Here is a 16,841-nt window from a genome sequence, read left to right on the forward strand (position 1 = left end):
CAAGTTAGTTGGCCTACAAAGTAACATGTTATATACATATAAATACACTTACAGACACATCAATAAATATAATGAATAATGTATTATATATTAATCATAAATATAACATATAACAAAAAACATAATACACAGTTCAGAGTGACTGCATTCATGACTAATTGTGTATTGTTTCCCTCTGCCTGGAATGCCCTCTATCCAGCCTGCACTGCAGATCTCTCCCCAGCCTGAACTTCCGCCGCTCTGTCCAACATGGAATGCCATCTGTCTGGCCTGCACTTCCGCCCTCTGTCCAGCCTGCACTGCTGCCCTCTGTCCAGCCTGGATTGCCTCCTGTCCAGTCTGCACTACCACCCTGTGTCCAGCCTGCACTGCTGCCCTCTGCCCAAAAAATGTCATACTTACACAGTTTCGAATGACTGCATTCATGACTAACTGTGTATTGTTTCAGGCAGTGGATGAGCATGGTATGGCAGGTATGGATCAGGTAGACAGCTTGGCAGAGTATCTGGTGGAGCTCAGGACACAAACATCTCTGACCCTTAGCAGACAGCAGGTTAGAAACATTTATTATGTGCAAAATAGAAATGCAGCCATATTTAATTCTCAAATTTATAATTCACATAAAGTTTTGTGGTATCTCTGAATGCATAAACATTCATACTTTTTCTTTCTTCATTTTTAGGCAAGCACCAATGTGGCCCTGTGGCAGAACATGCTTGATTATGTGGTGTTTGCTGCCAGGCACTAAGATAAGCTGACTACTGGGAGATTTCAGTCACCTAAAAAGAGGGCTGAATTTACTCCTGGGGTGGACAGCTTGAAGAAATAGCCCTTACCACCATTGCTCCGCTGGCACAGTGGACCACTGCCGTCTTGTCAAGGCCATTTTTGCAAGGCTTTTTGGTCTCCACAAGAATACAAGGGCAGACCACCCTCACAAGATGGTCACTGATTCTTTAGGACTACCACAAAATCTGGCAGCTCATCTTAGGCAACAGCACCATAATGCAGGAAACATCAGTATAGCTGGTGGAAGTTAACCAAACAAGACTGAACCAGTGGCACAACCGTAGGGTGAAAAAGCAAGATGGCCTTGTGTTGCAGGGCATTGACCTTCCCAGTTGGGTCTGAGTGGCTGCTGAGACTCTCCTGGCAGCAAATGTACATCCTGCTGTCACTCCACAGGTACTTGGTGAGCCACACACATATCATCTACATGACAACACAGCAGGATAGGCAGTAACTAAGAGGATGGCAACTGATGCAGTTGCTGCTGCCCCAGCAGCTTTTAGACCCTAGCTGGCACCAAAGAGGCAGCATTTTCCAAGTCTCCAAATCCAGGCCCTGCTCAGATCTTGCCATCTTCTATGCCTCCTGTCCTCTTTGGTACTGCGAGAAGTAGTGGGATCGATGCCCGTATTTTCAGTGGGACACAAGGGCTTGCTTCCACTCTGTTTATTCTGAATCAGATTTTATTGTGTACTAATCTTCTCTTGCCTTAGATTGTGAGGCTGCAGACCTCACAAGCATCGATCTCAGAGCACTCACCCATCTGAGCTTAATATTTCTTTTAAAAGAGCAATTTTCACATTACAATAACGTGCATGAAATCGTATAGTTTGTTCACATTATAAAAATTCCAAAATTACAGAGAAAAGCATTTTTTTTATTATATGACAAAATGAACATACTGCAGAACAAATACAAATATAATGCACTGCACATTTTAGGAGGGAACAGATTAGGGAGCACATACCTGAAACAGATTTTATATTGTATTAATCTTCTCTCACCTTAGACGGCTGCAGACCTCACAAGCAGAACATATAAAAATAAAATAAGGAGAAATGAGAAGTTTTTATAATGCAACTTTGCTGCCGAGGGTGAGTTTTAGCTGGCTGTTTAGCTACCTTGGCTCAGTTAGCTGAAGCAGATGTCCAAGCAGTAATTCGACAAAAATAGCATTTATAATCAAAACTACAATCTGAAAAGATTACCACATGCTCATATAATGTGCTAGAACAGTGTTTTAAAGTTTTTTAACTATGAACTAAATTATAAGGAACCACAGCAGCTACAAACTGTCCATCTCAGAGCTCTCACTTGTCTGATGGAGGTACGGCCGCAGCAGAGGGAAATAGTCTGCAGTGATGTCACAGCAAGAAAAGAAAAGCTCCCTAAAAATAATTGCACATTTTTTTAAAATAAAAGCATAGATAACTGTTTACAATTGTTCTGATCCCTTTTTACAAAAATGGAGTCATTTTGGTGAAACTCACCTAAATATTTTATCACCTGTTTAATTTCAACTCCTTTACATTAGCGTCATGAAAATTTTGGGGAAAATGTCTTACACATGCTGTAGTGGCTAAATGTCTGTTCTTGAAGTCTTAAACGTTTCTTTCTTCTCATTTAAGCAAATAACCACTCAGTCAGATGGAAAGAACGAGTCTACTCGTGTTAAAGTTTGAACGACGGTAGAAAACAGTGTGTTCGCCCCATCTTTACTGAAGATCTCTCGCATAACAAACACACAGCAGCTTTTTACATACATAGATGCACGAGCTCCGGAACGTCATTGCTCAGCGTCAGTTCCTATTGGCTATTCATTCTAAAAATTCTAAGCATTAAACTGAATGCAGATTAAATCAAGTACAAATTATAAATATAGTAATGCAGTTATAATATAATTAAATAAAAAATATTCTGTAATATGCAAATACTAAATATATCCAAATATTAATAACTAAATATGAGCATAAATTATTGAATAGAAAATGGCACCAATATTTCCGGCCCCTAATTGTTCATCATGGGGATGACAATTACACTCAACTAAATAAACTGGAGAGTCATTTTCTATACTTAAATCCCCATTAAGTAATTGTACTAAGGCCTAAACTAACATAAACTAGTTTAAATCACACTATTTAGAAAATAGTTAACTTAACAAAAATGTCTTTCATTGTCCATGATATTCTTCCATCTCCAGCAAAAGACACAACTTGTCAATGGGTCTCTCAAGGGTGTTGGTCTTCGTTTTCACGAGGACCCGACGAACAAACCCTTGGGCGTCGGGAATGGTCTTCTCCACCTTTCCCATCAACCAGGACCCTCTTGGAGCCCTTTCATCCACGATGAGTACGACGTCCCCCTCTTTCACGTTTCTCTTCTTTTCCAGCCACTTCTGCCGTTCTTGTAGGAGGGGCAAGTATTCTCTAGACCATCGCTTCCAAAAGATGTCGGAGATATACTTCACCTGCCTCCATCTTCGTCTACAGTATAGATCCTCTTTCTGAAATATGCCCGGAGGGAGTGCTGGCTTACCCTTGAGCAGAAGAAGATGATTCGGCGTCAGTGGCTCGAGGTCGTCGACATCATCTGACGACTTGGTAAGTGGTCTGCTGTTGATCACTGCTTCCACTTCACACATTACAGTGTACAGACATTCGTCGTCAAGTGACTGGAGCTTCAGGACACTGTTAAGTACTTTGCGCACTGTTCTCATTTGGCGCTCCCAGATCCCGCCATGGTGCGACCCAGCAGGCGGGTTGAAGATCCAGGTAACTCCCTTCTGCAGCAGAGCTTCAGAGATCTGGGATTGATTCCATTCCTTCATTGCTTTGCGAAGCTCATGTTCTGTAGCTACTAGGTTAGTACCGTTATCGGATCTCATAACTTTCACTTGTCCTCGTCTTGCTATGAAACGCCTCACTGCGTTTATACAAGAATCTGTGTCCCGTGAATGTGCAATTTCAATGTGGATGGCTCTGACTGTAAGGCAAGTAAAAAAGACTCCGTAGCGCTTAACTCATGCTCGTCCATGCTTGGCTTCAAAGGGGCCGAAATAGTCTACGCCAACGTTGGTGAACGGTGGGTGGTCTGGCTGAAGACGGTCTGGTGGTAGATTCGCCATCTTCTGTTCACCAACAGCAGCTTGACTCTTCCGGCATTTCACGCACCTTGAAAGCACACTTCTCACTGCTGCATTCCCTTTGCATATCCAGACCCTTTGTCTCAGCCGAGCGAGGGTGTGGTTCCTCCCTCCATGTCCGATCTCCTCATGCGCGTTCCTTATGATGAGAGTTGTGACATGATGGTTCTTGGCTAGAATAGCCGGATGCCTTGTGTGTTCCGGCAAGGCTGCATGGTGCAGTCTTCCACCAACCCGGAGGACACCGTCTTGGAGGAAAGGATCCAATTTCACAATGAAACTGCTTCTCCTGATCTTATCACCCTTCTGCAGTGCACAAAGCTCTTCATGGAAGGTTTGCCTTTGGCTGAACTGGATGATAGCAGTTTCTGCTCTCCTGATGTCCTTGACAGTCGGATGGGTTCCTTTTAAGCCAGATTTCCACTTCTGCATGTGGTCTTCAACGATCTTGGGTTTCACATCTTGACTGACTGGAGACTGGGTTTGGGACTCAAAGACTTTCCTTCTTTCGCACCGATTTCTAAGCAGCTCCTTCAGCCTCAACATCCAGGCAACGGCCTTCCTCAGCCTGAGCCAGCTGGAGTAATGATGAATCAGCTTGAAGAGAGGATCTGTGCTTGGATTGTTGGCATTGATGATGTTCACAGTGATCTTGCGCTTCACCTCAGCATCGTCATCACTTATCTCTCTTGAGAACTCTGATAAGACTGGCCAGTGAGACTCATCCTTGGCAAGGAAGTCAGGTCCTTCAATCCAATGCTGACACTTCATGAAGTACTCTGCCTTCATTCCTCGTGATGCATGGTCAGCTGGGTTAGAAGACGTGCTGACATATCTCCACTGTGTTGGCCTTGTGTTCTCTCTGATTGTTGACACTCTATTTGCCACAAAGGTTTTAAAGCGTGCGCCATCATTATCAATATATCGGAGGACAGTGGTGCTATCAGTCCATACATAGCACAGAGTCTTTGAGGTCCATCCGAAGTTCTCGCTTCATAAGTTTGTCCATTTTCACCGCAATGGTAGCTGCTGTCAGCTCGAGACGTGGCACGGTGACTGGCTTGAGCGGCGTCACTCTGGATTTTCCCAGAAGAAATGAGCAATGGACTTGACCGTGGCTGTACTTGATGCGAATGTAGCTGACAACGCCGTAGCCCTTCTCACTAGCATCAGAGAAATGGTGCAGCTGTGCTGACACTACAGGACCAAATCCCTCAGGTTTGATGCACCTCTTGACAGAGAAGCTGGCGAACTGGCTCAAGTCAGACAGCCAGGCACACCATCTGTTTGCTAAGTCTTCAGGAATCTCATCATCCCAGGTAAGTTTCATTCGACAGAGATTCTGCAAAATGGTCTTGGCAAGAAGAATGAACAGCGACAGGAAACCAAGGGGGTCGTAAATTGATCTTATGATTGATAGGATACCCCTTCTGGTGACAGGCATGTTCTTCACAAAGATGCGGAACTTAAAGGAATCTGATTTTATGCACCAGTCTACTCCTAGTGCCGTCTCCATGGGTAACTTATCCCTGTCCAGATCTAGATTCTTGATCTCCTTTGCACGCTCATTTTCGGGAAGTGATGACAATACTTCATGGCTGTTACTAGACCATTTAGCCAAATGGAATCCTCCGCTTGCACAGAGTGTAATGAGGTCTTTGGTCAAGGAAGTAGCTTTCGTCTTGTCAGATGCTGAGACAAGACAGTCGTCTATGTAAAAGTGCTCGAGAACTGTAGTTACTGCCTCCGGTGATGACCCATCTTTCCCATCCTCTGCAGTCCGCCGCAAAGCGTAGTTGGCACAGCTCGGGCTAGACTTGGCCCCGAACAAGTGAACAACCATCTTGTACTCACGCAGAGGCTGGTTCAGATCTCCTTCTGGCCACCAGAGGAATCGCAAAAGATTGGAATCTTCATCAGGGACTCTCACCTGATGGTACATTGCCTCAATGTCAGAGATGAGTGCAATGTGGTCATGGCGAAACCTTGTCAGGACTCCAACCAGACTATTCGTGAGGTCCGGCCCCTGTAACAGTTCCTCGTTCAGCGATTTCCCTTGGAATGAAGAGGCGCAATCAAAAACAACCCGCAACTTCCCCTTCTGCGGATGGATCACGCCATGATGGGGAATATACCATACTCGGCCATCGTTGCGGTTGAGCTCGTTAGCAGGGACCACTGCATAGCCCTTGCTCAGCAAGTCTGACACAAAGGCTGTGTAGTCGTCGTGGAAGCTGGAATTCTTAGTGAGTTTCCTTTTCAGGCTTGATGCTCATTGTTCAGCAACACACTTGTTGTTTGGCATCACAACGTCTTTGTTCCTAAGAGGCATACCTATGCAGTAGTGTCCATTGATTTTCTTAGTTGTCTCAGTCACACACCGCATGAATTGGATGTCTTCTCGCGACATTTCAGACTTCTCTTCGCAGGCTTGCTCTGGAAAGTCATGTTTGTACTGCCGCAACAGCATGCTGTCCACACTGCTGACTGACACTCTGTTGACCGAAACACCATGGCCAAAGTGACTTGGCTTGTGGTCATTGTCTTTCTTCAGAGGGCCATTTACTACCCAGCCAAGGGATGTCTTTATGGCATAAGGCCCGTCGTCTTGACTGTGGATTATCTTCCACGGCTCCATTGCAGAGTGAGCGTTCATTCCAATGAGCATCTCCACATCTGCGTCAATCTGTGGTAGCTGCACTTCTTTACGCAGATACGGCCAATTTTCCAGGTCTTTCTCTGCAGGAACATTCTCCCTTGTTACAGGTATATCCGTGTGGGTGTACACATCTGGCAGGCTGATGTACTTGCTCTCTGTCAGACCGCATACCTCTAGATCAGAAAGGACGAAGCAGGACACAGGCTTCTCCTGGCCCATGGTACGGAGTAGCACTTGAGTCCTCTTACCGATGACACCAAGTCGTCTCATCAATCTTTCAGAGCAAAACGTTGCTGAACTTCCTGAGTCCATGAACGCATACGTTTCTATGGTGTTGTTGCTCTTCTTGGATTTGATGCGTACCGGCACGATGGAAAGGATACAGTCACTGTCTCCGGCCCCGGTGACTGCTGAGAGTTCACTCTTGGATGACACTTGTTCTCGTGGAGTTGAGCGTTCACAGGAAAAGCCTTCACTTGACTTCTCAGGCCTGGCAATTGCTTGGTTGCCATCTTCCTCTCTTTTCGTGTGAAGCAGAGTTGGGTGTTTCTTGCTGCAAATTTCACACGTGGCTTTCTTTTTGCAATCCTTTCCCATGTGCCCTTGAGTTAGACACCCGAAACAAAGACCTTTCCCTTTAAGGAACTCGATTCTTTCTTTGTTCGGCAGACCTCTAATTTTGTTGCATGCACTCAGAGTGTGCCCCTTGTTGCAGTACAGACATGGCTCTTGAAATGCGTTGCTTGTCTGCTTAGTCTTTCTTGATTCAGAAGAGTCATCGGCTGGCGTTACGCTTGTAGCAAGGCCAGTGGTTCTCTTCAGTCGACCCATTGCAGATTTAGCGCTGGACTTACACTTTTCTTTGGCATCAGGAGGGTCTTTGACGTCACCGAACAGTGGATCTGAAGCTATCTTGGCTTGTCTGTTAATGTACCCTACAAGATCAGCGAAGTCTGCTCTTCTTCCTTCTTTCTCTTGGATGTCGAAAGCTACGACTCTCCATCTTTCGTGAAGCCTGAAGGGCAACTTATGTACAATGATGCGAAGGTTGCTCGGGCTGTTCATCTCCTCTAGGTACTCCAAGTCGTTTACAACATTGTTGCACCCAGTGAGAAAGATAGAGAAGCTGTGAAGTGACTTAGCATCTTCTGCTTTGATTTGAGGCCATTTGACAGTCTTCTCAACGTAGGCTGCAGCTATTCTCTGTTCATTGCCATAGTGATAAGTCAAGAGCTTTCTTGCCTCCTTGTAGCCTTGCTGTGCGCTCATGTGTTGGCAACTTCTCACCAATTCTCTTGGCTCACCTGTGGTGAATTGTTCTAAATAATACAAACGATCTGCATCATTGTCTGTCCGACTGTGAATGATGTGCTCGAACGCCCTCAGGAATGGCAGGAACTCAAAAGGATCGCCACTGAATTCAGGGACTTTTCGTTGAGGTAGGTTGGCTAGTCTTTGTTAAGTGACTAACATCTCAGTGATATCCTTCTGTTTCAATATTACTTCACCGAGTTCGACTTGCTTTGCACCAGGACGTGTGCCTGCAACATCTTCGTTTTCATTCTTCACATGCACATAAGGCACATACATGCCTTTGTGCAGACTTGCGCTTGGCCCGCTGCTCAGCCTTCTGCCAACGCTCGTTAAAGAAGGTCCCTTCCAGGCGGTGCAGCATAAGGCAAAATTACATGAGGCCTGTTCCCGGGACTTTGCTGCTATTAGCACCAGGCTCTAATCAACTGAGCTAACCGGCCAATTCTTGCATTTGTCTCGTCACAAACATGGCAGATCAAGGCCTGTTTGATGGTTTTTGGCCGAACAGAGTAAGCATCACTCTAAAGATCTGAAGATGGCTGCAAGGGCACTGCTTTCCTTCCAGTGAAGGTGGTACTTTGAGAAATTAGTGGGGCTTGCAGTCCTTTCGTTGCATATTAAATTCTTGATAAAGTGTGCTTGTTTTACAAACTACATGAAAAAATGCAAGGAGAGCAAACCTAGGCTGCTAAAGCTGTGTGCGGAGCGACTGTGTGAATTTCTTCAGCACATCTTTAGTCTGAGCTGCAGCCTGAAGAGAGTCTCAGTTATGTGGAAAACATCTTGAGTGGTTCCTGTCCCCAAGAAAAGGCAACTAATATCACTAAATGATTATCGACCTGGTGCACTGACATCCCACTTAATGAAGACATTTGAAAAGCAGCTAATGCTAGCTCATCTGAAACCTCTGGTCAGAACAGCTCTTGACTCTCTGCAGTTTGCATATCAGGATGCCAATGGAGTGGATGACTGCTGGACAGAACTTACTCTCACGTGGACACATCAGGCAGCATTGTGAGGATCACGTTCTTCGTTTTCTCCAGTGCGTTCAACTCTGTGCAGGCCGCGCTTTTAGGGAACAAGCTTTGGCTGATGCAGGTGGATCAATCTGTCATCTCACGGGTATTGGACTATCTTACTGGACGACGTCAGTGTGTGTGAGACAAGGCAGTGTGCAGTGTTGGGGCATCCCAGGGGACTGCTAGCCCCATTCCTGTTCAAGCTGTACACTTCTGACTTCAGGTATAACACAGAGTCATGTCATCTGCAAACATTGTCTGATGACACGGTAAGGAAAGGCACAATCAGTGACAGACTGTTACAGCTGCGCTGTGTTAAAGAGCCCCATGTAAGACCTTTTCTACCCATTGCTATATGGCTCTACAATGAGACTCCATGCTGCAGACATGGTACTGACCTGTACTGATTGCTGTCCGACCTGTGCTGAATCACATCACTATATCACCTCTCTTATTAATACATGCTGTGCAATATGTCATAATAGCTGGTGTAATGTCACTCTCACTGCACACTTTAGACTGTAAGTACTGCTAATAATTTCCTGCTAATATACTCTTTGTGTTGTAAACCATCTCTTACCACTATAATATACCTGCTATACCTCCCATGTAAATACAACAAATCTGTCTTATTTTCTATGTAAATTTGCAAATAGATATATTTGTTTTCCTACTCTCTGTTCTCTGTGCTTCACCCTAACTTCTGTTCAATTTTATATTTCTCCCTAATTCATCCATCCATCCATCCATTCTCCAAGCCGCTTCTCCATCAGGGTCTCGGGGGGTGCTGGAGCCTATCCCGCGGTCATCGGGCGGAAGGCAGGATCTCCCTAATTCATGTATGTTTTATTTATGCCTAATACACACACACACACACACACACACATGCACATATACATATATATATATAGAGTCTGGCTTATAGTCGAACCTCGGATTCAGGAGGAGCAGTGCGGGTTATGCCCTGGTTGTGGAACACTGGACCAACTCTTTACCCTCTCCAGGATTCTGGAGGGTTCATGGGAGTTTGCCCAACCAGTCCACATGTGCTTTGTGGATTTGGAGAAGGCATTCGACTGTGTTCCCCGAGGTATTCTGTGGGAGGTGCTTCGGGAGTATGGGGTACATGGCTCTTTGCTACGAGCCATTCAGGCCCTGTACAAACAAAGCAGGAGCTTGGTTCGCATGGCCGGCAGTAAGTCAGACTCGTTCCCAGTGAGAGTTGGACACAGTGAGCGCTGACCTTTGTCACCGATTCTATTCATAATTTTTATGGATAGAATTTCTAGGCACAGTCAGGGGATGGAGGGTGTCCGGTTTGGTGACCTCAAGGTCACATCGCTGCTGTTTGCAGATGATGTGGTCCTATTGGGGACATCAGGCCAGCTTTTGCTGGATCGGTTTGCAGCCGAGTGTGAAGCGGCCGGGATGAGGATCAGTACCTCCAAATCCGAGGCCATGGTTCTCAGGCGGGAAAGGGTGGAGAGCCCTCTCTGGGTCGGGGATGAGCTCTTGCCTCAAGTGGAGGAGTTTTCTCTGTATCTCGGGGACTTGTTCACGAGTGATGGTACAAGGGAGCAGGAGATTGACAGGCGGATTGGTGCTGGGTCAGCAGTGATGCGGGCTCTTTACCGGTCTGTTGTGGTAAAGAAAGAGCTGAGCCATAAGGCAAAGCTCTCGATTTACTGGTCGATCTACGTTCCCACCCTCACCTATGGTCATGAGCTTTGGGTAATGACCGAAAGAACGAGATTGCGAATACAAGTGGCCAAAATGAGTTTCCTCCACAGAGTTTCCTCCATCCTGTTCGTAGTTCGGTCATAGAGCCGCTGCTTCTCCACGTCGAGATGAGCCAGCTGAGGTGGTTCCGGCATCTGGTTAGGATGCCTCCTGGACGCCTCCCTTGGGAGTGGATGGACTACATGATGAATGGATGGATGGATGGATGGATATATATATAAACTCACTTTATTTTGCTAGTAATATTTGGTAATATTAACTTTATTTGGTAGTTTGCTAGTAAAATGTTGGTCCCCATTTTGCCTTCAGAACTGCTTTAATTCTTTGTGCCAAACTTTCAACAAGGTGTTGGAAACGTTCCTCAGAGATTTTGGTTAGTTATTTGAGTTACTGTTGCCGTTCTATCATCTCGAACCAGTCTGCCCATTCTCCTCTGACCTCTCACATCAACAAGGCATTTTGGTCCACACAACTGCCGCTCACTGGATATTTTCTCTTTTTCTGACCATTCTCTGTAAACCCTAGAGATGGTTGTGCGTGAAAATCCCAGTACATCAGCAGTTTTTGAAATATTCAAACCAGCCCGTCTGGCACCAACAACCACGCCACGTTCACAATCACTTAAATCACCTTTCTTCTCCATTCTGATGCTCGGTCTGCACTTCAGCAAGTTGTCTTGACCACCTCTACATGCCTAAATGCACTGAGTTGCGGCCATGTGATTGGCTGATTAGCTATTTGTGTTAACAAGCAATTGAACAGGCCAGTGAGTATATATGTATATAAATATATATATATATATATATATATATATGTCTGGCTACTGTAACACTTATATTTGTCTTCGAGCTCAATAAAGTTTTGTCTGTCTACGTCTCTAGTTTGCCACGGACTAAGCCAAGCTAAAGAATAGGCGACAGCAGAAGGAAAGGCAAGCATCACGCTTGTAGCCCTCGCAAATGTACATGAACATGCTTAGGGCATGCCAAGTACATGCCAGGGCTGACCCAGGGACTGTTCATGTGTAGGGTTAAGACACAGAAACGTGCAGCCCTGAGGCATAGTTTTTGTGAAGTGTTTCTGTGGAAAATCATTTGAAAATCAGTCTGCATGCTTTCTTTCTCAGCTGTTAGTGTTGCAATGATGAGCATTGATGCCTTTCAAGCAGTTGACCGGGGCTACATTCTTGGCTAGTGAATCATGTTTTGCTTGCCTGGGAAAAATGCACTTTCGTGCTTCATTGCTGATACTGTCCATTATACTGACCAGGACAACTTTCACTAGAGTCACTTTGAATCACCCGCCACTTACGCTGTTTGATCATTGTAAAGATAGAAAGAAAGATATGTAGATAGAACTTTATTGATTCCATTGGGAATTTGCTTACAGGAGCAAGACATAATTCTACATAAACGTACATACAGTATATTAGGCAGTAATAAAAATAGAAATAGTTTAAAGTATGAGAGATTACGAATAAAGTATATCCTAATCCTTACCTTACCCTGAATTATGGAATTAGTTTTGAATTTTTTATTTAGTTTTGTTGTTAAATACTTATAATTCTAAAACCCATATCATGTTTTATAATATACTTTGCTGTAACATGATGTGTGATGTATGTGGTACGTAAAATGAATAAATACATAAATAATGCCTATTCTCAAGACGATACACAGCTTCTGGGATGTATCTGAGGCATAAAAAATTATATAAACAATTACAATTCAAATAATATCAATAAATAAATAATATGAACAAAAAACACAAAACAAAAATGGGTCCAAGGTTTTCGTGATTTAATCTACAGACTTTTTTTTAAGAGACGCAGAAAAGGAAAACTTATGAAAGCCTCGGAAACTTTGCTTTGTGTATGAATTCTATCCAACAACATAAGAGTCCTTATAATGTTATAAATATTAAAATTATATATTTTTCTCCATTTATATACATATACAATCATAAATAAATCATAAATATTCACATGAAGCAATTCCAGTGGTCGTTAAAATAGTTTCACAACCTATTTGATGGTCTCATTGTGAAACACAGAAAGAAAGATTAAGATTGCATTTATGATATGTACAGTCATGTAGCTACTTCTCAGCAGAAGTATTAGTGTGAAAATTTTATATGCAATGAGACTCTACAGACAACAGGTGGCAGCAATGTGCAACGTTAGGCCTTCAGCAGAAAGAACTTCCTATTAATGTATAAAACAAAGTCTAATATCTTACTAAAAATACAGATAAATATTAAATAACACAAAGGCTAATATCTCAATAACAATACTGATATAATATGTAATTTATAATACAATGTCTAATATCTCATTAAAAGTTTTGCTCTATTATAATATTTAATACAAAGTTTATCTCATTAACAATGCTGATATGACAATTCCTATGTACTACAGAGGCTGAAATCTGAATAACAATGCTGATATAATATATATAATAAAGAGATTAATATTTCCATAATAAAACTAATACAATACATAAAATATAATGCAGAATCTAATGTAATTAATCTAATCTAATCTAATTATCAGCAATGCTAATATATAATAAAAAAGGCTAAAGATTAACCTAGAACCTTTCCAGCAAGGATCACATTGTCTGGATGACATTGCTAGCCTTCAGGAAACTATATATAAGGACCACAGAATCAACAGGCTCCTCACTTGCTGTCTTCTGTTAGGCATCTTTGCAACCACTTCTGTGAACTACACTAACAGTGAACTACTTATATACTTCTATCCCTCTTTTTACTTCACAAAAGTCCACTTTATAAAGCAGAATTACATATCCTGGCCACAAATAGTATATACAAGTACACAATTGCAAATATAGGCCAACAATACTTAAACTTTTCTGCATACTCGTCAACATAAAAAATAAAAGTTTACTTAAGTATAAGTTTAGTTAGTACATCACTGATAAGTACATAAAAAATAAACTAAAAACATATTCACTTATTTTTAGAACACCCAGGATTCCTTCTTCAGGTTTGATATGTGAAGCTAAAGAGCCGAGCTTCTCATAAAGCAACTCTGTCTGAGTTTTAATACCAACAATTATTATTTAGGTTTTCTTATTCAAATTTTTTTTATTCAGTTTTTCTTGATTTAGTAGTTTTGTAACTACTGAGAAATATCTAACACACAGCTTCATTATAAATTGTGTGTCAGCAGCATAGCTATGAAAACGTATATTAGAGTTTCCTACAGGTAACATGTAAAAACAGAAAAGCAAAGGCCCTAAAACTGAACCTTGTTAAATAATTTTTTTGTTTGTTTGATGAATGATTTCCTAGTGAAAACATGAACTGATTATCAACAAAATAGGATGTAAACCATTCTGAAGCTGTACCTGAGAGGCCTACTCAGAATTCAAGACGGTGGATTAGAATCTTTTGATCAACTGTATCAGAAGCTAGACAAAGATCCAATAAGACCAGAGTAGTCTTTTTTTCATCAGCACTGAGCCTGAGGTCATTCACAACACAAACCAATGATTTAGCTGATGCTTCACCAGGGCAGTTTTAAAATTGTCTGGAAAAGCATCTGTGGACAGAGAACAGTTTAAAATAGGTAACAGTTAAAACACACAACCAAAAAACATTTTAAGGAGAGAAGTAGGAACAGGGTCACATGTGGAAATCTTAATTTGTTAGCTGTAAGCTCCCAATAACTGATACCAGAGAAAGATGCCATCACTGATGTAGGTGGCTTATCTGGAACTTGTTTCAGTCGGCTGAGCTATGCTCTGTCTTACAACCCCAATACAATACCAATTTCCAATACAATACAATACCAATACCAATACAATACCAATTTCTTTGAAGCTGCTCACATGGTGCTTTAAATCATGTCTTAGTTCTGCAAATACTATTTTGCCTGGGCGGTATTTATATTGCAATTAGTACCACAGAAGTGTCACTAAAAAGTTCATTTCAACATACTAAAAAAATTACTAAAAGTGGCATTTTTGCATTTTAAGTCACTATTGCAAATGCATGCCACTCCCCCTAGCCTGCTCTGTCTTACTGTATACATGAATCTGTAGTTTTCAGAAGCAGCTTCGAGTAGAGTTGCTGTGCCATTTTCATTAAGCCATGTTTTCATTAGAAACATAAAAGCCAGCTTATGCTCTTTAATAGGACCTCAAATCAGAAGGGTTTTATTATTTAGCGACCTTACATTGAGTAAATGAATTTGTACCGAAATACTCCTTTAGAAGCAAACCAAGGCTTTGTGGTGAGGTATGCATTGATGCTACCAATAGTGATCCACAAACGTAATGCCTTTCCTTTCAAAATGCTTTACTTTCCAGCTCAAGGTATGAGGTGAAGTAAAGTCCGCTGTAACTAGTCTAGCCTTTTCTATTTTCTTGTTTCTCTTAGAAGATTTTAGATTGATTGTCCCTTCAGAGCAACCTTAAGCCACATGTGATCTAATATGAATTTTGTGGTGTTTAGCATAGTAGAATAATTTTATCATAGCAGCGTTGCCAGTAACAGTAAAATGTGGCAAATCAAGTGAAACATACCAATAACTGAGTGAAATATGCCATTAAGGGAGAAAAATGAAAAATTGCATGAATCCTTTCTGGTCAAATCTGGTAGTGGCTGAGTGACTGAAATATGGCAGTAAGTTAACCCAGGTAAATCTGCCAGCATTTCAGTTTCTATATACAGATGAGTAGATACCAAAGTAGTAGTACCTAAATGCCATGTCCAGAGGCTACAAATGTCCTCACACCTTCCCATTATCACTATCATATTTAAATATTGGTATGATGTTCCTTTTGTGAAATTTGGACCTTGCTTGTCATCACATATAAAGGGATCTATGTAGTCCAAATAGGTACAATTTTTTGGACAAAAAGTGGACAAAAAGAACCTGGAAATTCCAAAAAACATTTGAGCATCTTCTTTGCAAATGTAAAATGTGATTTTAACATTTCTTTTGGTTAGCTATGTTTTCTGCCATGGTTATCTTCCAAGTCCACTTTGACAAAGGCAGTATTATTCCAGGACACCTCAGGAGCAACAACCTAACAACCACTTAGCAATGCATAGCAACCAGCTGGAATACCATGGCGGGCACTTACCAACACCCAAGCAACTACCTGGAACACCATGTCAGCCACTTGAGACCATCCTAAGATACTGTGACAACCACCTACCAACACTGTAGCAACAAACTGCAACCAATATAACCCAGAATAACATCAAATCTACTAGCAACACCCTTGCAACCAATATGAATACCATAGTCTGGTATGGTATGAATGTGGTATGAATACCATACCACAATCTCTTAGCAATTCTCTGGCAGCCATATTGAACACTATAGCAACCATCTAGCAACACCCTAGTAATATCATGGAACTGCTCAAGCAGCTCAATCACTCCGATTTCTTTTGTGAAATTTGGACCTTGCTTGTCATCAGATATAACATAAGCTGGCTTTTATGTTTTTAGGACATGCACTTTCCATGCATTCATCTTCTAAGCCACTTATCCTTCTTCGTCACAGAGGTTGCTGGAGCCTATCCTAGCTTTTATCGGGCAGAAGGCAGGGAACACCCTGGACAGGCCACCAGTCCATCACGTGGGGTGACACGGTGAATACATGCACAACTCCACACAGAAAGGACCCTGGTCGTCCAGATGGGGAATCGAAGCTTGTGAAGCGACAGCTCTACTGCACCACTGTGCTGCCCACTTTTCTTAAACATGTAATCTTACCTAAGCATTTAGGTTGGGGTTAGATGCTAGTGGGTGGAGTGGCATGCCTTAAGAACATCAACTTGTTTGAGACATAACAACAGCAGGTAAATTTACAAATAACATTTTGTAAAAACTGAAAATGAAAAAAATATTCATAATATAAAGGGGCATTAATTTTAAAAAGTCCTAGATGAGCCACCACCTCTCCTGCCATTCTTTTCATCTGCCTTCTTTAATCTCCCTTTTGCTATCCACACCGGTGTTACCGCACATGCAGTGTTTACTTTGTGTGTGTGTGTGTGTGTGTGTGTGTGTGTGTGTGTGTGTGTGTGTGTGTGTGGTCGCCACAATGTTCTCCTCTAATTGAGGCCAGATACATTTATTTACCCGTTCCAGTCCTAAAACAGAGCAAATGATCAGACTGAAGGCATGCAGTGAG

The sequence above is a fragment of the Pygocentrus nattereri genome, chromosome 16 (assembly GCF_015220715.1).
Source record: "Pygocentrus nattereri isolate fPygNat1 chromosome 16, fPygNat1.pri, whole genome shotgun sequence".
Lineage (NCBI taxonomy): Eukaryota > Metazoa > Chordata > Actinopteri > Characiformes > Serrasalmidae > Pygocentrus > Pygocentrus nattereri.